Genomic DNA, 22,226 nt, shown 5'->3' on the forward strand with positions numbered 1-22,226 from the left:
ATACTGTATCCCAATATAAAGACAGAAATACAAAGGTCGCAGACTCCCAAGAGTTTACAAGATTGCAAGATATCTTTACATGCTCATCTAAAGCTACTTCTGTGCAGAGAATTTACTGGAATTTTTCCTTACTTTCCCTTGATGTAAAGACAGCAATGAAGCAGCTATATTGGTTATTCCTACCTCTATAGGGAACTTTTTCTTTCTTTTTAATTTTTTAAACTTTTTAATCCTTCCCCCTCCTCAAGCCACAGAGTAAAATAAATGAAGAAAAAGCAAAATTCTTGAAACAAATAAACCAAGGCAAGGAAAATAAATTGTATTATCCACCATCTTGAAAGATGTCAGTCTCATTTTGTACCTGAGTCCACTATTTTCCTTTCAAGAAGCAGACAGTAGGTTTCATCATGGGTTCTCTGGAACTATGTATGGCTGTTGTATTGATCAGAAGTCTTAAAGTTTTTCCATTTTTTTTAAAAAATGATGTTAGGATTATATAGTTTGTAGTTTTCCATCACTCATTTCTTTGGTGACAGTTGCTCATACGACATCTCCAGCATAGACAGAGGTAATTATTAATTAATAATTGTCAGACTTTATACTGTACCATGCTATGCACTTGACAAATATTTTCTCATTTGATCCTCACAACATTGAGAGGCATTATTATGTTTGATGCTTGAGGAAAAATGAGGCAGGCAGAGGTTAAATGACCAGTCCAAGGACATTCACCAGTAAATGGCTGAGGTGAGGCAGAATTTGAATTCAGGTCTTTCTGACTTCAGGCCCAGGGCATTATCCACTATATTCCATACAGAATGGCATAATGGCTATACAGAGCCAGTCTTAAGCCCAGGAATACCTAGGTTCAAGTTCCTATGTGACCCTGGACAAGTCATGTAACATTTTAATGCCCTGGCCAATCACTTAAGACTATAATTTTCAGACGAATTTCTAACCTATACTTCCTGGGAGATTTTCCTCAACTAGAAATTACAGTTCTGTCCCCTGATACTATTCCTCTTGGCAAATTGATGGCATGTAAATATATTACAACTTGCTCACACTCATTTATAGACTTAAAACTGGAAGGATTTGAGAGGTCATCCTGTCTAACCCCTTTCTTTTATAATGAGGAAACAGAACCCTCCGCCCAAATTAAGTGAATTCCTCTTGGTTACACAGATATCTGTGGCAAATAATAGAGCAAAAATTTAGCCTATGGTAGATGTTAGGGGTCAGTCTTTGGTTGAGGTAATGGGATAGTCTATGACTATGAGTGGGGTGAGGTTAGAGGTCATTCTTTGACCAGGTTAAAAACCAAATTGAAGCTGTAACTGTGAGACATAATTAGCTCAAGGTGATAAATGAACTCTTCCTTATCTTTGTTCTCATTAGCCATGAATGACCTCTTTGACAAGAAAATAAATGCAGGAAATACTAAAATGGTCACTCAGCATGCACTAAGAAAAATGATAGACATTTCTCTATGGGGTAGGACTACATAACTAATGAGGAAAGACCCACAAGAGACCAGGAAGAGCAGATGTGTTCAAGGCCCCGTTATGCAGGGGAAGGATGCTAGGTAGTTCAAATAGTCAGAATAGCATCCACAGGAAGGTCTTCCCAACTAACAGATTGACTCCAACAGAGCAAGAATGGCCATCTGGCATGCCAAAAAAATCAAGATAAGTCAGTGATCCAGCTTTTTGGATAGAAATGGAAACAGCCCATGGGATTGTTGATTCTACTATTCATTCAGGATTGTTCATACCAGTTTCCATTTGCTTGATCTGTGCTCTCATTATAATAGATTACAACAGACCTGCATATGAATATCAATGGTGTCTATCATTTATCTGAGCAGTCAAGAAAAAAAAATGAAGCTGTACATCTGAATGCCAAATTCAAAGAGAGAGACATGGTATGAGTAAAAGAGAATCTGTGGCATGGAAGTTTATGTTGAAGGGTTCTGTAAATAGGACATTGGAAGCTGGCATTGGAAGGTGTTAAGGGAAGACTTTTATTGCTTACGTAAGAAAATATTTGGAGTTTAAATCATCACAGAAAGAACATTAGATAGTTGAGACTGGAATGGAAATGGAGAACAATAAGAGATAGTCAATCTAATTGACTGGGGCAATTGCCAGTGGAGGAGAATTAGAACATAATTTGCTGATTCAGCTAATATGAGGCAATCTCTGATCCAGGATAGTAAAGGCCAACATAAGCATAGTGTCATAGATTTAAGTGTCTCAATGGTCATTGGTATACTTTAAAAGTGTATTTTAAAAGAGAGGAAACTGAGACTTAGAAAGATCCAGTGTGTATATATGCGTATTCATCTCTCTATCCATCTGATCACCTACATACTTAATGTATGAATTTATTTACATCCATACATATGACTATACAAATAAATATATCTGCATGTGTAATTTTAATGTCTTGACAACAAAGGAGTGACTCATAGGAAATATTAGATTTTGCATTTGTTGGGTAGAAGGCTATTTGGGATAATGGAACCCATTAGATCATACCTCCATCTTACTCTACCCGGGAATTGCAAGTCAATGATAGAGGCTTTTGAACAGGGTTTGAGCAGTAGTCATATGTTGGCCCCATCTCTATATTCAAAGATACTGGAATGAACTTTAATTTGGCAGCCCAATGGAAAGAGGTCTGAAGTTAGGATAAGAGCCCTGGGGTTTGTATTTGACTCTGCTGCTTATTACTTCTATGACCTTGGACAAGTTACTTATCTTTTCTAGCTCTAGTTTCCACATCTGTAGAAACAGGAGGGCTGTGGACTCGAAGGAACTGGAGCTCCTTTCCAGTTTTAGTTCTAGGATCCCATTTTATCAGTGGCCACTAGACTATATCTTATAATCAATGAATGCTCTTAAGTTACCTGAGACTCAGAGAGAAGAAAAGAAGATCCAAAATGTATAAGAGAATGGAAAACAAAGAAACAAAAACACAAAAATGTTTATTCAGCCCAACACTGTATTAAACTACAAATAAAAAGGTAAACACAGGGGGTGGCTAGGTGGCACAGTGGATAGAGTACCATCTCTGGAGTCAGGAGTAACTAAGTTCAAATCTGACCTCAGATACTTAGTAATTACCTAGCTGTGTGGCCTTGGGCAAGCCACTTAACCCCATTTGCTTTGCAAAAACCTAAAAAAAAAGGTAAACACAACCCCTACTCTCAAGAAGCTTTCATTCTAACAGGGGAGGAATAGTGACATTTGTCCTTCATTCTTGAAGAAGATCATGACATCAGGGGAGATGATACCATGACATCCACATGAATTGAATTTGAGTAAGGAGGTACTGTGCTAAGTCATCAGCCTCACTTTCTCTTCCAGAGTCATCTGGGTCCATTGGTCAGATATGAATCAGGATGACTGGAGATGGTTCTGGATATGAGGGAAACAAGGTTAAGTGACATGTCCAAGGTCACACAGTTAGTGAGTGTCGATGTCTGAAGCCAAATTTGAACTCAGGTCCTCCTGATTCCAAGGCTGATGTTCTATCCACTGCATTATCTAGCTGCTCTTAACAAGGGAGCTGAACAATTGATGTGGTAATCAGGGAGTCATATTTTAGGGATGCTAAGGGGAGCCTCAGAGTAGAAGACTTTTTCCAGAATCAATATCAGAGTAGAGCTGGTTTGTTTAGAGAAGTAAACACTGATTTTAGAGTCAGGAAGACTTGGATTCAGATCTTGCCTCTTCACTAGCTGTGTGACTGAGCAAGCTACTTAACTACTCTATGCCTCAGCTTTCCTGACATGAAAAGATGAGTGGATTAGATGTGATGGCTCCCTTTCTGTTTCAAGTCTATGATTTTGAGATCTTTTTAGTTAAAATACCAGAAAGAAGACTACACACATATAATGTGGTGAGGAGCCTGGTGAGAAGATGACTTGGTCCAAGATGCAACAGATGAGGGACAGTAGAATCCCAAAACAAAAATTAAGTCTTCCCCAGTATGGTTTCTGGTAAAGGCAGCTCAGGAGTAGATGGTTGGGAAGTGGAGTTCATCAAAGGTACGATTTGAACCTAGGTCGTGCTGAAACCATGCCCAGAAATTTATCTACTAGACACTCTCATTATTTCCTCAAAAGTAGCCAAGGAGTTTTTATAAATGAGTTTGTCTGCCAGGAGTCACATTAAAACCAAAAAGAAATACCTCCACTATTCAAGTCTTTGTCCATTTTGGCTCCCTCTGACCTCAGAGATGAGAATCACTATCAGAAAGCACATAGAGGGGAGAATCACTATCAGAAAGCACATAGAGGGGAGAACCACTAAAACTTTCCATTAACATTGATTATTTTGTTTTCTGGATATGATAAGGTGGCTTAATCAGGCCTCCACAAGTCATTCTCTCAATTACCAGTGGAGAATTCCTTCCTGATCTGTAGCTTCTTGACTTTGTCTCCATGTCACACAGATTGTAGGCACCTAGATCCATGAATAGTACAACATTCTCTTAAAATAAAACCTTTTGGTTTTTGTTGTGCTAGCATCAGATTTGTCTATGTGTACAAACATCTTTGGCCCAAGAGTATCAGGAAAATCACCTTCATCCTTTCACTATGTGTTGTACATAAATCATTTGGGAATATTCACCATGTATTATCAGGGGTATTATGGGAATGGAAAAACAGACAGGGTTCAGGGAGGTGGTGATCTTGGTGATCTTCATGTGCTCATTTTGTGTGGTTCTGGCTACCAACTTGGTGGGAATAGTAGTCAAAAGATTGTACGGTGTCTCTGTGATTCATGGAAATCTGCCTTCATTTCCTTTGCCATTCTAGAGCCTAGACAAAGACTCCCTCCATTAAAATTGGTGTCCAAATGTTATTGATGGGAGGGAGGCACCATAATACGGCCCTAAAAACCGAGAGTGAGAGTTCAAATTCTGCTTCCAAGGAGGCCCATGATGAATCATTTCACTGGATCTTAGTTTCCTGTTCTGTACATGAAATGGTGGTGGAGGTGGGAGTGGACAGATGGTTTCTCAGGATACTTCTAGGCCTAGAGAAATAATGGAAAGGGATAAGATAACTCAGAGAAGAGATGGCTTGGGAATATGAGAAGGTTTACAAGGCTAGAAGCTACTATGTGATCATGGCCATGCAGGGATTGGTCACAGACTCATTAGCTCCATGCTCAGCCTAACTGAATTCTGTGGTTTTGAGTTGTTCTATAATTCCTGCCTACCTAAACAGTGAAGCAGAAATACACAGGGGGTGGTACACAGCACACATAGCATCTGATTTGACTAGAGCCTCCAGGAATAGGTCTATTGTGAATTGAGGTGATTTAGGAACGCCTCCAACATGAAAGTACAGTACTTCAGAAAGAGGAGAATAAAATACCAGTGTTTTGTGGGGAGGAAGCTGTGCAGTTGGAGAACTGTTGAGGTTTGGAAATGGAGAAATTGCACCTTTCTGAGAAGCAGCAGGTAAGAATATACTGGATAAGGATGCTATTTGGCCATACTCCACTTCTCATTAAATAAGTCTCATTTTTTTTTTTCATTTCCAGTGTCCACTGTAGCTGGCGACACAGTCTCAGAAATGCAAAGTGAGACTCTTCACTGACCACATATAGGCCAAAATGGGGGTATCAGTTCTCCTAATGTGTTTCCTCTGATTCTTTCCAATACTAGGAGAACAAATTTGTGATTTATTATCTGATTTTTGTAGACTTTTCAAATGGATTCTTGATGACATCAGAAAACTTAAATGATTGAAGTGCCATGTGGGTCATGATTTAAACATGGCCCTATGAAAAAGAACTTTAGCTTGGGAGTCACAGGATCTGGGTTCAAATCTCTCTATGTGATATTGAGGAAATGATTTAACCTTGCTGAGCCTCAGTTTCCTCATCTGATCTATGATCCTTGTCTGCATTTGTTGTGCCTCCCTAGTGTAGCATTCAATGTTGCATTATATTTAATAATTAATTAATAATAAGAGCTAAGATTGATATAGCATCTATATCTTTCAGGAACTATGGTAAGTCCTTTCAAATTATTATTTCATTTGATCCTTATAACAATTTTAGGGAGTAAGGAATAATAATAAAAACAGCAACAACATATTAGCAGGCACATGTTCCTTTGAAGTTTGCAGAGCATTTTACAAGTACGATGTTTTAAGCCTTATGATGGACCACATATCTAGGTATGATTATTAATCTCTTCTCATTAATATCATTTTCCAGATGAGGAAAATGAGATTGAAAGGTTAAATGATTTGCACAGGGCAACTGAGATGATGAGTGTCTAAGGAAGGATTTGAATTTCTAGATTCCTAAGTCCCACACTAGCCATGGCACCATTTTTCCTTACCTTCCTGCTGGCCACTTAATAAAATGATCTTTCATTGTTTGAGTTAAAGTGACTTCTCTGCACCCCAGTTTTTTCACCTGCCAAATCCAATCTAATCAACATTAATCACCTACCTATTATGTACAAAGAACTAGACATGATACTGAGGATACAAAGTTTTCCTCCAATAAGCAATAAGTATTCTCCTGGGGAAGGGGGGAAGGATATGCTATGCAAGCAGATGAGTGATTTATGTCATCATTTGAGGAACAGAGAGAAAGAACCAAGCACAAAGAAAAGGAGGAAAAGTGTTCTGCAGGCAATGGCATTTAATTTCTGATTTGAATGAAATTAATTAGAAATTTTAAGATTATTGGTATATTTGTAGGCAAGGAGGACAGTCAGTAAGTCAGTTAACAAACCTTTAAACACATTCCAATGCCAAGTATTGGAGATCCAAATTCAAAAACTAAATTATCTCTCCCCTCAAGGAACCTATATCTTAATGGGGGGGGGGACAGCAGATATGTACATAAGAATACACATTAAGTATACAAAGTACAAGATGGCTCCAGGAGCAGGATGAACTTAGCAACTGGGGCATTCAGGAAAGACTTCCTGTAGAAGATGGGGCCAAAGGCTCATTTCCTTCACAATGCTCCACTCCAGGTGAGGTTTCCATGCAGCACCATAGGACAGAATTGGTAGATGGATGACAAAGTTAAAGGAACAGAAAATAGTCCAGATTGGATGGAATAGAAGCAGTGTGAAGGGGAATAACTGAGCCTGGAAAGGGAACCCAGATTGAGATTGCGAAAATGCAATTTCTTCAGTGTCTGCCAATAAATTCAACCCTATTCCAGGGCCTAGACAGATGATTTTATTTTAGGTTTTTGCAAGGCAATGGGGTTAAGTGGCTTGCTTGCCAAGGCCACACAGCTAGGGAATTATTAAGTGTCTGAGACTGGATTTGTACCCAGGTCCTCCTGACTCCAGGGCTGGTGCTTTCTCCACTATACCACCTAGCTGCCCCCCAACAGATGATTTTAAAATGAGAGTGAGTGTACTAGGTCTGTATCCCAAAGAGATCACCGAAGAAAGGAGAAAAAGATTCCCATGTGCAAGAATATACATTAGCAGCTCTCTTTGTGGTGGCAAAGAATGGGAAATTGAGGCAATGCCTATCCATTGGGGAATGACTGAAGTTGTAGCATATAAGATAATGGAAAATTATTGCTTTTTAAGAAATGATGAGGGGATGACTGTGGTGGTGAAATGATGAGATGTGGAGAAATGATGAGGGTGGTGCAGTGGATAGAGCACCAGCCCTGGAGTCAGGAGGACCTGAGTTCAAATGCGACCTCAGAACACTTAATAATTCCCTAGCTGTGTGACCTTGGACATGTCATTTAACCCATTGCCTTAAAGAAAAAAAAGGAAATGATGAGCAGGCAGATTTCAGAAAAATCTGGAAAGACTTTAAATGAACTGAAGCTGAGTGAAGTGAGTAGAATAAGGAGAATATATACATCCTAATAACAACATTGTGTGATGATCTACTGTGATGGAGTTAACTCCTTTTAGCAGCTCAGGGATCAAAGACAAGTTTAAAAGACCTGTAATGAAAAATGTCAGCCACATTCAGAGAATGAAATATAGAATCTAAATGTAGATCAAAGCATGTAATTTGGGTTTTGCTTTTTTCCTCCTCTGTTTTTCCTTTTTGTTCTGATTTTTTTTAACAGCTTGGCTTATTGGGAAATATACATGCAAAAGAAATTGTACGTTTAACCTATATCAGATTACTTGCTCTCTTAGGGTAGGGGGAGGGAATTGGGGGAAGGAAGAAAACTTTATGAAAAAGAATGTTCAAAGTTATTCTTATATATAATTGCAAAAACAAATATTTTTTAAAAAGGAGTGCCAGTGGTGTGTCAGAGACCCCACCTGGAGCAGTGATAATTCAGCCATCATGGCTTCAAATCTCTACTCTGCTACCTGTGTGACTTGGAGTGAATCATTTGATCTCTCTAGGCCTCTGCTTCCTCACTTGTAAAACCTAATCCAATATAACCTAACACTGGGCTGGGCTACATTTTTTCCCAGAGGCAATTGGGAGTCATTTGCAGATTCCTGAGAATGAATCAGAATTATGGTTTGGGAAGATTATTTTGGCAACTGTGTGGAGTCTAAAGAAAAGGTGATGGGAGAGAATAGAAAGCTTGAAGAACAATCAGTAAGCTGTTTAAGTTGTGAAGTGAGATGGGATAAAGTTGATAAATGCGCTGGTAACCATGTCAAAAGAAGGGAATGGGATGTAAGACATCTAGTGGTGGTAGAACCCACCAGTGAATGGATGTGAGCTGTGAGAGGGAGGGAGTAGTCAAGGATAGAGGGCTGACCTCTGTTTTCTCTGCAGGATCAACATGTTCACCTCTATCTCTTTATCTCTGATCCTCTCCCCAGAGTCTCTAGTCTCAAGTCCAAACACAACATTCCAGGGAATCCTCCAAGGGCAGAGGCTGATCTCCGTGGGCAGCTGAATAAACATGGTGGCCCCTGATATGAATGAAGTTCATTTCTTCTTCTTGAGCTTGTAATATTTCAGATAATTTTTCCCTTCTCTAATCCCTGTTTTATGCTTGCACATCAATTAGCAAAAGCTTAATGTTCCATACAAATCAAATTTTAGCTGCTAGTTGAATTTCCAGTTTAGAAACACTTTGTTCAGACAAAATCCCTCCTTTGGAAATGGACCCTTTTTCTTCCTTTTCCAGATTCTTCTTTGTTCTAATCCTTGCTGCTTTCCACTCCTTCCCCCTCCTTTACTTTTTTTTTCCTTTTGTGTCATAAGGGAATGACAAGAGTTAGTAATTTGCAGCATGTAAAAATCAGAAATGACATTGACCTTCAAAGCTGGCCTGAACTTGTCCCTGTGCCATGGCTCTCCTATTCAGTCTGGTGCTCTTTCAGGGAAAGGAAGATAGAAAATGCCACTCAAATTTCTGAAACCTAAAGGATCTTACCTCATCTTGTCCAATCCCTGTAGAAGATAGAGTAGGACCTCTGGGACAGGAGACTCTGAGATTAAGTCCCACCATCTTTAATATGCATTGGCTAGATAAGAAGCTTAGCTAATCCTCCTAAAATGGAAGTTGAAGAGAAGGTGCCCATCTTCATTGCTAGTGAGAATTTCCTTCTTGGGAAGGAAATCTTGGATCTGAAGAAAAAAATCAAAAGATCCCCTGAGGGCAAGAATTGCTTTATTTCTATCTCTGTATTCTCAATATCTAGCAAAATCTGGCCCATTTAATTCATTCGTAGGATTTCATAAATGCTAGGCAGCTAGGTGGTGCAGTGAATTGATAGTTAGACTTGGAATCAGGAAGACCTGAGTTCAAAACCAGTTTCTGTCACTTAGTAGCATTTGGTTGCTTGGTTGCTGTCCTTCTTGCTCAAAGAAGAGCAAAATGACATCACTATGTTGGAATCAAGTTACAGTGTGTCTGATTGTGACCGACCAGACCAATATAAGCTTGGAGCATTCTGCCCACCACAGGATGGGCAAACATGCTTCACATGAATATTTGGAGTAGAAATATCTCTAAATTTGCCCATCTCATTTTTATTGTTTGTTTTTTGACCCACTGCAACTCTGCTTCATGCATTGAACACAATGCCTTCTTTGATATGAGCACCCCATGCTTTAAGATTGGGTGATGATCAACCATGATGGTCCTGTTCAGTTTAGCAGTACATGAATCAAAGACAATTGTAAAAGACTTATGATGAAAAATATCATCCATATCCAGAGAAGGAAGTGTGGAGTTTAACTGAAGACCAAAGCTTATTATCTTCAACATTTAAAAGTTGTCTTATGCATTATGTCTTGGTTTTGTCTCTAATGTTTTCTTTCTGCCATTTGGATCTGATTCTTCTCTTACAATATGATCAATATCAAATCTATGTTTAGGATACTTATAAGTATCCTAGATCAGATTGCTTCCTGCCAGAGGGGAGGGGAGAGGGAAGGGAGGAAGGGAGAAAAACGCAAAACTCAAAACCTTGTCAAAAAACCCCAAAGTACCATTACATATAGTTGGAAAAACAAATGAATAAAATGTTAAAAAAAAGGATGTACTTGTGTCTGTCATTTCTCATTCTTGATTCTAAAATTCTTTAGACAGACCTTAAAAGTGTCCTTGTATGGCTGCTTCTGACAATCATGTAAGCGCCAGCCATCTTTTAGGCAAGAATTCAAACCAGCATGGCCAACCCTTCAGAACTGCATTCTCTAAAGTAGAATGTGAAACTCGGCAGTTTAGTTCATAAAAGGATCTCAGTATCTGGTACCTTATCCTGCCAGGTGATCTTCAGAATCTTCCTAAGAAAAATCACATGCAAGTGACTCAGTTTTCTGGCAAGGCATTGGTATATTGTCCAGTTTCACAGACATATAACAATGAGGGCAGCACAATGGCTCTGTAGACCTTCAGTTTGGCAGTCAGTCAAATGCCTCTTTTCTCCCACACTTTCCTTTGGAGCCTTCCAAATACTGAGCGAGCTCTGGTAATGTGTATGTCAACCTTATTATCAATGTGTAGTGCCTGGAAAGTATATTGTCAAGGTAAGTAAACTTATCCACAATATTTAAAACTTCTCCATTTGCAATAATCTACGATTCCACAGATGGGTGGGATGGTGCTGTCTGATGAAGCACCTGTGTTTTCTTGGTGTTAATTGTAAGGCCAAAATTAGTACAAGTGGCAGAGAATCTGTCCTTACTTTATTGCATCTTGGTTTTAGAGGCTGCATTGAGACTAGTCACTAAGTCCAGACTCAATTATCTTATTATAAAATGGGATTAATAATAGCACCTATCAAAGTTATTTTGAGGATCAAATGAAATATTATATTTGAAGTATTTTGCAAAGCTAAAAGTGTTATTATAAATAAAATAATAATAATAATAATTATTATTATTATTATTAAGGGTCCAGCTAGGGGGCAAAGTAAATAATAGTGCCAGGTCTGGAGTTAGGAAGATTCACCTTTTTGTGTTAGAAATATGTAAGGGTTAGAAAAAGTAAGTGTTAGAGCCTACCTGGCCAAGTCACTTTACCCTGTTTGCCTCCGTTTCCTCATCTGTGAAATGAGCTGAAGAAGGAAATGGCAAACCACTCCAGCTTTTCTGCTATGAAGATCCCCAAAAGGATCAAAAAGAGCTGGACACATCTGAAACAGCTTAACAGCAACATTATTATTAATTATTATTAATTGAATAAATATTATTAAATGAATCTCAGAGAGTCTTACTCCAGCAACTGATTTTATCCCTGTCTCAGGAAAATACAGGGAAGAAGAAGTAAAGACTATGAAAAGGCTAGAATTCTATGTGCTCACCAGAGGTGTGGCTTGGCTGAACCCAGACTTGTCCACTGTATTCCTAATATCTGCATAAATATGGAGGAGAGTAGTTTATAGTGAGATAAAGGAAGTTTATAATACATTCCACATAAGTAGTGAATTTTTTTACCTTAAAAGGATAATGTGTTACCTTGAATGGCTCCTGATAGGAAATATCAATGGATTCTGAAAAGAATTTGGAGAGATCATGTTTAGAGCCCAGCATGGCCACTATGAGAAATTAGGTTGCATTGAATCTATGACTAAAGACACAGAAAATTAAGGTTACTGCTGAGTCTTGCCATACAGGACCCACTTCTGAGTCCCTCTTGGTAATAGGGTCCGGCACACTGAAGTCATTCCTTATGTTCCTAATACTTTTAAAATTGTTGGATCATCAGAGGAAAAATACTTTCTTGTTGGTTAGATGGCTATCTCTTTGTAAGACTTGGTAAGTCTAATTGAAGTCAATTTGGGAAACACTAAATGGAAGAAATGGAAGAAATAGAGTCTTGACTTGTAAGAAAGGCAAAAAATTCTGATTTTTCTATTTCAAAGACGGATGGGGGAAAACCCACAATGGCCTAATATTCAGTTAAAGAATGAGGCCAATATTTTCCCCACCAGTTAGTTGACTACACAAACTTTACCTCCTCCCATAATTGGGAATAAAGTTGAAATCAATCAGTGAGTATTTATTTAACCTTGAGATCCAAAGGTAAAAATAAAATAGCTTTTTGCCTTCAGGAAGCTTACATTCTTTCTGAATGTGAGAAAGACCATGTATTCCCCTGTTCATGGATATTCTGAGATTCTCTACTGCCTCTGGGACTAAATGGAACTCCAAAGATATCTAAAGTTTGACTCTACCCAGGTTCTAGCCTATCTTTCCAGGATTATTTTGAATTACTCCCCTTTGGAGACTCTACTTTTCCAGGCCAACTGGGCCCCTCATCTTCCCTGCAGTTGGCATCCCACCTCCCATTTCCAAACTTTCGCAGAGGCTTCCTCGCTCTCTCACCTCTTGGAATCCTTAGCTTAATCAACTCTGGTGTCATTTTCTTTCTTTTTTTTTTGTTTTGTTTTAGGTTTTTGCAAGGCAAACGGGGTTAAGTGACTTGCCCAAGGCCACACAGCTAGGCAATTATTAAGTGTCTGAGACCGGATTTGAACCCAGGTACTCCTGACTCCAGGGATGGTGCTCTATCCACTGTGCCACCTAGCTGCCCCTATCTGGTGTCATTTTCAATGAGTTCTTTTGGATCTTCCTAGTTGTCTGGGATCCCCTCACTCATCTTTAGAATATATTTAGCTTTCTTCATGTTGTATCCTCCCAGAGGGATGAAAATGTCTTCAAAGAAGAGAGATTGCTCTGGCTGCTGCTGCTACTGTTGTTGCTGTATGTTTCTATCCTCAGGTCTTAGGCGAGGGTCTTACAAAAACAGCTGGTACTTAATAGGTGCTTATTAGATTCAGCTATATTAAAGGAATACGCATCTGGTGTGGGTGTGTGGAAGAGAGAGAATGTGGGAGTGAGAGAAAGACATAGAGAGAAGGGGGAAGGAAAGACAAAGACACAGATGCAGAAACATGTGGAAAGACATCCAGAGACAGGGAGAGAGAAATAGAAAGAGGACAGACAGAGAGAGACAGAAAGAGACAGAGAGAGAGAGAAAGAGAGGCAGAGGGGTGGTGGTGGTCTTGGTAGGAACTCTCATACACAAGGCAAATCCCTAGATCTATACAAACATATAAATCCATCAAATATGAAAATAAAATTCTAACCATAATCCTGAGGTGATGAGGTGCTCAAATATTCCTGACAGGGGGTAGAAATGAATCTTCAATTATGTCAACCATTAGAGAACCCTCCTTTACACTTACCAGAGAAGAAGGAAAAGGTGGGGTCCAAAACCACCACTTTGTTGGTCCCAAAGTAGAGAGGTAGAGAGAAAGTCTCCAGTGGATTTGGAATGGATGTCTTTGCCTCCTCCCACCCCTACTGTCCATGGAAATCAGACCCCTGCTGTCTTTGGTCATTGTCTAGGTTATAAGAGCATACATTTAGAGGTGTAGGGAAGGAACAGGTCCTGTCCTGGGAAAAGGAGATTCTGAGTCTGGGCCCAGGAGGGACTATTAAAGCCATCCATTCCAACCTCCTAGCTTCAAAGATGAGGAAACCAGGCCCTAAAGAGATGAGATAATTTAGTCAAGAACACAGAGGATTTGAACCTGTCTCTAAAGATTTCTTTGATTGTCCTATGATACCTGTAGTCCACCTAAGTGACCTGAGACAAATCCCTGAACTTCTCTGGGTCTCAGTTTCATCAGTTGTATAAGAAATGGGTTGGATTTGATGGCTTCTGCAATCTTTCTTGTCCAGAGGAAGATCCTATGATGAGTGAGTGAATGAACAAATGGATGAATGAAGGAAAAAAGAACAATTATTAAGCATTGACTGCACAACAATTCTTTAAATTCTGAGGATTAAAAAATAGAAAAAGCACCGTAACCCTGCTCTTCAGGACCTCGCACCTGAACTGGAATAGAGAGGACAAAACAAAAGTCATTTCCAGTGAAAGGAAGAAGGTTCAGAGATCCTAAGAGAGCAGAGTCCAGTGGGGCAGATAGCCAAGTCCTGGGACCCTTAGGGTTGTTTTAATGGGTCAAATCCCATCAAAGCTCCTCTTCCTCCTTCAGAATTAGAAACAACACCATATTTCCTATTTTCTGGGGCTAGTTCTGAAGCTCAGGACACGTGTCCATTTCCCAAGAGATGTCATTTTGAATAAAGAATAGGCCTTGTCCTATTGTTGACATTCATCCTCTCCCTCCCTCTAGTCAACATTGCTTGATGGGGTATCTGCTCTGGTTGGTGCCCATAAGAGGCAGGATGAGTCCCTCTCCTATCCCTTTCAATTCCAAAGAGCTGGAAGGAAATTTGGAATCATTCAGTAACATGATAATGTTGAGGATGGTTGAACAAGGAGACTCCTCCCATTCACCTCCCCCAGTGGGGGTTGATGATACTATTCATCCTGCCTACCATATCACAGCCAAGCAGGCAAGCTAATAACAAACAGTGCCAGGCCTGTCAACTACAAACTGTGGGAAATGCCAATCCAAAGAAGAAGCAGTAAACACAGATCAGCCTGTCAATGATTGATCAGGGTGGCAATTAGTTACACTGGTTGTGTAATGATTCTGGTACTGAGAAGTCACATGAAGACAACAGGGTTTACCTCTTGTTTCCGATGATTCCTCTGCTTTGTGACCTTGGAAAAATCACTTCATCTAGTGGGGCTTTAGTTTCCTCATTTGTAAGATAAAAGGCCTAGACTGCAGATTATTTGTTCTGATGGCCATTGGAATAGGGATCAGCACAGGGAGGTTAAACTTTCTCTTATTTTTTTCGTTCTTTCAGTTGTGTCCAACTCTTTGCATTCTTGGGGTATTGGGGTATTCTTGGCAAAGAAACTGTATTGCCTTGCCATTTCATTCTCCAATTAATTTGACAGATGAGAAAACTGAGGCAAACAATTAAGGGACTTGTTCAAGGTCACACTGCTAGGGAAAGTCTGAGACTAGATTTGAACTCAGGTCTTCTTCCTGACACCCGGCCCAGCACTCTATCCATTGTGCCACTTAGCTCCCTTGATTCTATGAACTCATTAAAATGTGAAAAAGTTATGTAAATGGTTTCACATCACAAGTAATGTATTATTTGACTGGTTTCAGGATGTTTTTACAGGCTAAATTCATTCAAAGATATTTTGGCAATATATCTGCCAGTATAGTTTGGGAAATATTTCGACATGTCTTTCTCTAGGCTCGTGGGCATATACCATCTAGCAGCCTGGTGGCATGGGTCTCTTCATATCTTGCCTGGGGATTGTGCATTACTGTTCTAATGTTTCAAATCTGGTGTATAGTAAGAATGCAATTAAGGGACTTGGGGAAAATCTGCTCCTGAGTGATAAATCATCAAGGAACATCTGACATAAGTGGGCAGGACTGATCATTTGAGACATAGGCTTGATCATGGAGTGAGTTGTTTTACAAATGAACTGATCCCCAGGGGCATCACTCAGACAAGAAACAGGAACAGGGTGGGTGGGTCATAAGACATGAACCAGAAAGAGACAAGACATCCAGGACACTGGCAGGGCATGGGGTGTGTGTGAAGGGGACAGTTCATGCTTTTGATTAGTGAAATCACTGAGGCAGGATCCTCTGGGGCAAAGGGAGGTGGCTTTTAAACTAAAATATTGATAGAACACAACTTCCTTGATATTATGGATCATTTCATTCTGTCTGTTTGGATTGCTAGGGACAAGTACGGGGCCTGGAGCAATTAGATGATCACATTGCGCAGAGAGAGAGCTGGGCTGGGTCTAGATGAACTGGTTCAATCTGACCTCATGTAGGTACTAGCCATGTGACCCTCGTCAACTCACTTTACCCTGTTTGCTTCAGTTTCCTCCTCTGTAAAATGAGTTGAAGAAGGACATTGATCTGGCAACAAATGTCTACTGATTGACATATCAAACATAACTCATATTTCTGTAGTGCTTTGAGATTTTATCAAACATTTCACTCCTCTCTCAGAAACCCACTGAGATAGGTGGAGTATAATTATTCCAGTTTTATAGATGAATTAACTAACACTTTACAGCATGGTAGAATGACTTACCATGGCTCTGTAGTCATACGATCTGGGTTCAAATCCTACCTCTGATCCTTAGAAGCAATGTGAAGTTAGGAGTAAAGTCCCATCTCTGCTACCTTTCTGAGATTTAGTTTCTTCATTTGTAAAATGAATAAAGGAGACTACATGACCTTTGAGATTCCTCCCAACTTTAGACCTATGATCCCCAATAACTTGTTGGATATTATACAAGCAAAAGGAGGCAGAGGAGAGGCTTGGAAGGAAGCCTTGCAGCTCCAGAAGAACTGTCCTTTTCATCAGATTGTGAAGAGAGAAGGAAACACAAAGCAAAAAGAGGTGGTGAAATTGGGTGTCTCTAGATTTAGAATGTATGACGGAGAGGTGAGAAATGGAGCAGGAACCTAGGGATACATGTAGAGAGTCTAAGCCAGAGAGATAGGCAGAACTCAGAGGCGATGGCAGAGTGGTGCTTTCTGGTGGCTTGATGAAAAGACTGGGAAACAACATGATAGATGGCTGCAGTGGGGAGACACAGCTTGCCAGCAGCTGTTTGCTGTCACTGACTGCCCTCTGGGCTCCAAAGGAGTGGTCTGGTCACTTTTCAACTGTGGGTCAGTTGGTTTTCAGCCACTGGGAGACTTAAAACATCTGGCTGAGATACCCAGCATCAGTTTATAGTCTGGTGGAGGGGGGGATGATAATTCCATCTGGTACCCAAACCTCGGTTTTCTCAAAAAAAAACATTTTTTGCACAAATTGGGTGACAGGAGGTGACAGGAAAGGTGGTCTTGCTGAAAAATAATGGCCAGAAGATCTGGGAATGATTGGACTACCAAGTAGGTGGAATGGACCTTATAACTGATAAAGATAATGATGATTTCTCTTCTTCCCAAAGATGGTGCTTCTATGTTCTCTGTGGTCTTGACTCTGTGCAGCTCCCTTGATAGTGTGTGTGTGTGTGTGTGTGTGTGTGTGTGTATAATGTGTTTGTGTGTGTGCCTAACTACTTACCTACCTGTTGCTAGTTTGTCCTTGTCTTTTGTTTTTGAAAAGGACCAAGGACTTCACAAATGATATCTTTACTTGTTTGTTAATTGGATTTAAGGGAGTCAGAGCAGCACAAAGTCATCAACTTCACTCTCTCTTCCAGAGTCATCAAAGTTCAGTAGCAAGACAAAAGTCAAGACAACTGGCAACGACCTGGTCTTTTTGTCTTCTGTGTTTGACCAAGCTCTAAACATTGCACATTGCCTGCCTTGGTTGCCTTCAAGGTTATTGGAACATATTGTTCTCATCTACCCATCCCACCAGGGGACATTTTCACATGCTTGGGGTAGACAGCCTCCAGTGGTTTGAGGTTCACTACTCATCTTCAACTTGGTTTGGCCTGTCTGTTGAGACTGTTTGTAATAACACGGCTGCCACCTATACTACATCTTCTTGGAGCCACAAATGAGAGTTGGGTGTCAGGTGAATGAGCATCCCTGAAAAGGACTCAGCAAGCCCTCATACGAAGTATGCTAGGTCACCCTGAATACCCCATATAACCCTCTTATCTATCTACCTATCACTCATCCTTCATTGATTTTCTTTGCTTCCTTCTTTCCTTCCTCCATTTTCTTTTCTTTCTCTCTTTTTCTCTGTTTTCTATTTAAAGCTCTGTAAACATATTTATTCTAATTAAGTTTATATAGGTATATGTATATTTATACATTCTACCCCTCATTCCCAAATCCACCATCTCCTAGAAGATGCACGAACCAGGCTTAGAATGTTGTAGTTGATTTGCCACCACCAGCCCCTTAGCCACATACTCTCTGCTACTCTATTTAGGACATTGATGCTTAAAGAAAGGACTTTGAATTGGAAAGTTTCCAGAAGAGGGCAATCAGAATGATGAGTTTGCGTTCATAAAATATGAAGATAATTTGAAGGACATAGGCATTTTTTTTACCTGGAGAAAGTGAGATTCAGGGGCCATGATGGCTTCCTATCTTGAGGAAGGATTCGATTGTTCTCCTTGGTCCAAGGGGGTGGAAGAGCAGTAGGGAGAAGTTGTCTAGAGGTCAAATTCAGATTGATGGCAGGAAAATCTCGAACTGTCCAAAAGCAGAATGGCTGCCTCTGGAGGTGATCTCCATCCGTGGGGATCTTCAAACAGAGTTGACCTGGTATCGTGAAGGGTCATCAAAAGTGACTATGCACCAGATGCTGTGCTGAGGCTGGGGTTACAAATGCAATAATGAAATTATCCCTCCTTACCAGGAAGAGACAGAAATATACATTATATAAATGTATATATATCTACATGCACATATAAATAAATGTGTATATTCATATATAAATACATGCATACATCACATATACAGATTTTATATATATATATATATATACATTTGTAAATCTACATTGTGTCTATGTCACACATGAAGAATAAACATAAAAAGAAAAAATGCAAATATACACAAAGTACTGAGCTATAAGGTAGTTTGGAAGGCAGTGCATGCACTAGCGATTGGAATCAGAAAAGATTTTCATGTATATAAGATGGTGCTTAAATTTTAAAATTAAATTTTAAATAAAGGTTAGGAGCCTGTGAAGTGGAAATAAGGATTACGTGGCAAGAATGGGAGACAGCCAGTGCAAAGGAATGGAGGTGGGAGATGGGGTGGTATGTATGGAAAACAAGACAAGAACACTTGGTTTGATTGCAGAGTTTTTGAATATGGAGTAATGTCTATAAAGTTTGAAAGCTAGGCTGGGATCAGAATGTGAAGGATGTTTAAAACTAAACAGAGTGGGGCAGCTAGGTGGTACAATGGATAGAGGCACCAGTCCTAGAGTCAGGAGGACCTGAGTTCTCAGACACTTAATAATTACCTAGCTGTGTGACCTTGGGCAAGTCACATCACCCCATTGCCTTGCAAAAACTGAAAAAGAAAGAAAAAACTAAAAAGAGGAATTCATTTTTTTTATGTGAGGAAATATGGAATCTGTTTATTGATTGATTAGGAAAGATAGGATCAGAAGACATCTGCGACATCTGCTTAAAGACCATCTCTTTGGCCGCTATGCTAAGGTTGTCCTGGAATGATGAGAGACTTGAGAAAGGGAGATGGATTAGAAGACCATGCCAATAGTCTTTTTGTTGACTTGTTTTAGTTATATCTGACTCTTTTTGACTCCATTTTCCATAGCTCATTTTACAGTTGAGGAGACAGGTAAACAGAGTAAAGTGACTTCCCCAGATTCACCCAGGTAGTAGTTTGCCATTTTCTTCTCCAGCACATTTTACAGGTGAGGAAACTGAGGCAAAATGAGTGAAGGGACTTGCCCAGGGACACATAGCTAGTAGGTGACTGAGGTTAGATTGGAATGCATATCTTCTTGATTTCAGACCCAATCTCTTTCCTACTGTGCCACTTGGGCTGACCTGTCAGTAGTCTAGGCAGGAGGCAATGAAGGTTTAAATTACAGCTTGGCTTGTATGTTTATGTGTATGTTTTCTCCCCCATTAGATTGTAAATTCTTTAAGGGCAAGTATTTTGCCTCTTTTTGCCTCCCCGGTTCTTTGGTACACAGTAAGCACTCAAAAATGTGGATTGACTAACTCAGCTAATGTGGTAGTTGGGAAAACCAAGATACCTCCTTTTGCATTTCATATTCATTTTTTAATCACTGATGTCTCACTTATTATAATCTATATGACCTTGGACACAGTAATTCTACAGTTCTCAATTTCTCCTCCCTAAAATGAAATGGTTCAACCATATGAGCTCCGTGTTTCCCTTCAGCTCTAACTCTTTTCATACTCTTAGGGATGGCTCTGAGACTTGCTGGAAAGATCTCAGAATCTAGAGTGGAAATTCCTGGGTTCAAATACCATTTCTGAGGTTCATCACTTGGGTGACCTTGACTTTCATTTCCTCAAACATAAAATGAGGATGTTGGTGTATGTGATTTCTGATATCTCTTCGGGCTTTTGCTTCATGAGTCTGTCAGGCCAAAATCCTTCCCTCCTGACCATACAGAGGGACTAGCTGCCTTGACCTAAGTTTCCATTCCATTTAAAACTGAATGACCTTGGCTAAGTCCCTTAACCTCTCAGCCTATGAAGTAAGGAAAAAATAATAATACTTCCCTCACAGAATTATTGTGAGGATTAAATGGGAAGAAGAAATAGGGATAGAGATTGGAATTCTAATTTCATAGATATAGATTTTTCCTAGTTGAGGAAAGTCCTTCTATTAAAACAGATTTAGATTTTTTTTTCTGCCACTTTGAGTCTTAGAATGATGCCTAGAGCAGAGGCAGCAAATGGGGGCAATGTTCCCCAGTGAGGCCTGAACCAGATTAAAACATAATTGAGAAACATTTTAGAAAATACATAAAAATACAATAAACATTTAACAAAAGACATAAAAATACAAATATAAGGTTTTTCTAAATTAATATGCAGCCCCTAAAGGGTTCTTAGGGAAGCTTTAGTGACCTTAGTTTCTATCTGAAAGTGAGCTGGAGAATTAAGAAGTTAAATGACTCACCCAAGGACACCCAACCAGTGTGTGTCAAAGACAGGACTTATTGGCAATCTTTAATTGAGAGAATATATGTGAAATTCTTCTTTGGCAAGAGTGAAATGGTAAAGTGTCATGTAAATATCTGTGACTCTTATTTTTCAGTCCTCCATTGCTTAGTCTGGGTGATATCTCATTCCTGCCAGCTCAAATTCCCAGGACTCTATTAACATATACACAGCTAAGCTGATCTCTAGATTCTTTTCCTCAAAAATGGAGGAAGCAGACCTTGGAGAGCTCATGGGACATGTTTCCCTTCAGTCAAGACAAGACAGCAAGCGTTTATTAATTCCATACTCTAGGAAAGACAATATACAAACACTACTTTAAAAACAATATTGGGATGAATGGAAGCACAAGTTCACTTCTAATTAGAAAAGTTTTCTTAAGACTTCTAAAGTTGTTTAGGTCCCTTGGTCCAAGAGAGAACCACCATAGCAGTATGACCTACTTTCCAATCCTTTGTGGTTCTCAAGAAGATGGCTTCTTAATGTATTTAAACATTCTTATTTTACTTGCTTTAGATTCTTACTCAGAGTACCCTATCAATCAATTAATTAACCTTTATTAAACTCCTGCTTATGTTAAAGACACTTAACTAAGCCCTGGGAATAGAAAAACAAAGAATGATGTTTAAGATAGTAGAATGGATTCTGAATTGGGAGTCCAGAAGAATGGTCTGAAAGCCCATGTAAAACTCTCAGTAGCTATGGGATCCTAATACCTCAGTTTCCTCATCTATAAAATCAAAGGTTTGTATTTCATGACCACCCACCTAGTTCTAATTCTATGACCCATCATACTGCTCTAAGGGATCTAATGGAGGGTACTAGCAATTGAAGGAAAATATAGGTGATAAAATTTAATCTTGTAGTCCATGAACCTGGTTTTAAAGAAATATTCTGATAATTCAGCATAATTGGTTTTCTTTGTTATCCAACATATTTTAATATACATACATATAGACATCATTCTCATAAGGGAGCCAGAGGCATCACCACACTGCTGCCTAAGGGATTCATATCACAAAACAGGTTAAGAAAGTTTAAAGCCTTTTGAATTGTTGTAGATTTGTTCCAGAAACCAAGATGTTCCATTAAATCTGGGGCCATCACCAGTCCTCTTGACTTTTACTCTGTCATTGGACTTTGATGTCTCTGGAAGAGAGAGTGAGGCTGATGACTGTGCATAACTCTGTCTCTCTTAAGTTCAGTTCATCACCCCAT

The sequence above is a fragment of the Macrotis lagotis genome, chromosome 5, assembly GCF_037893015.1.
Source record: "Macrotis lagotis isolate mMagLag1 chromosome 5, bilby.v1.9.chrom.fasta, whole genome shotgun sequence".
NCBI lineage: Eukaryota > Metazoa > Chordata > Mammalia > Peramelemorphia > Peramelidae > Macrotis > Macrotis lagotis.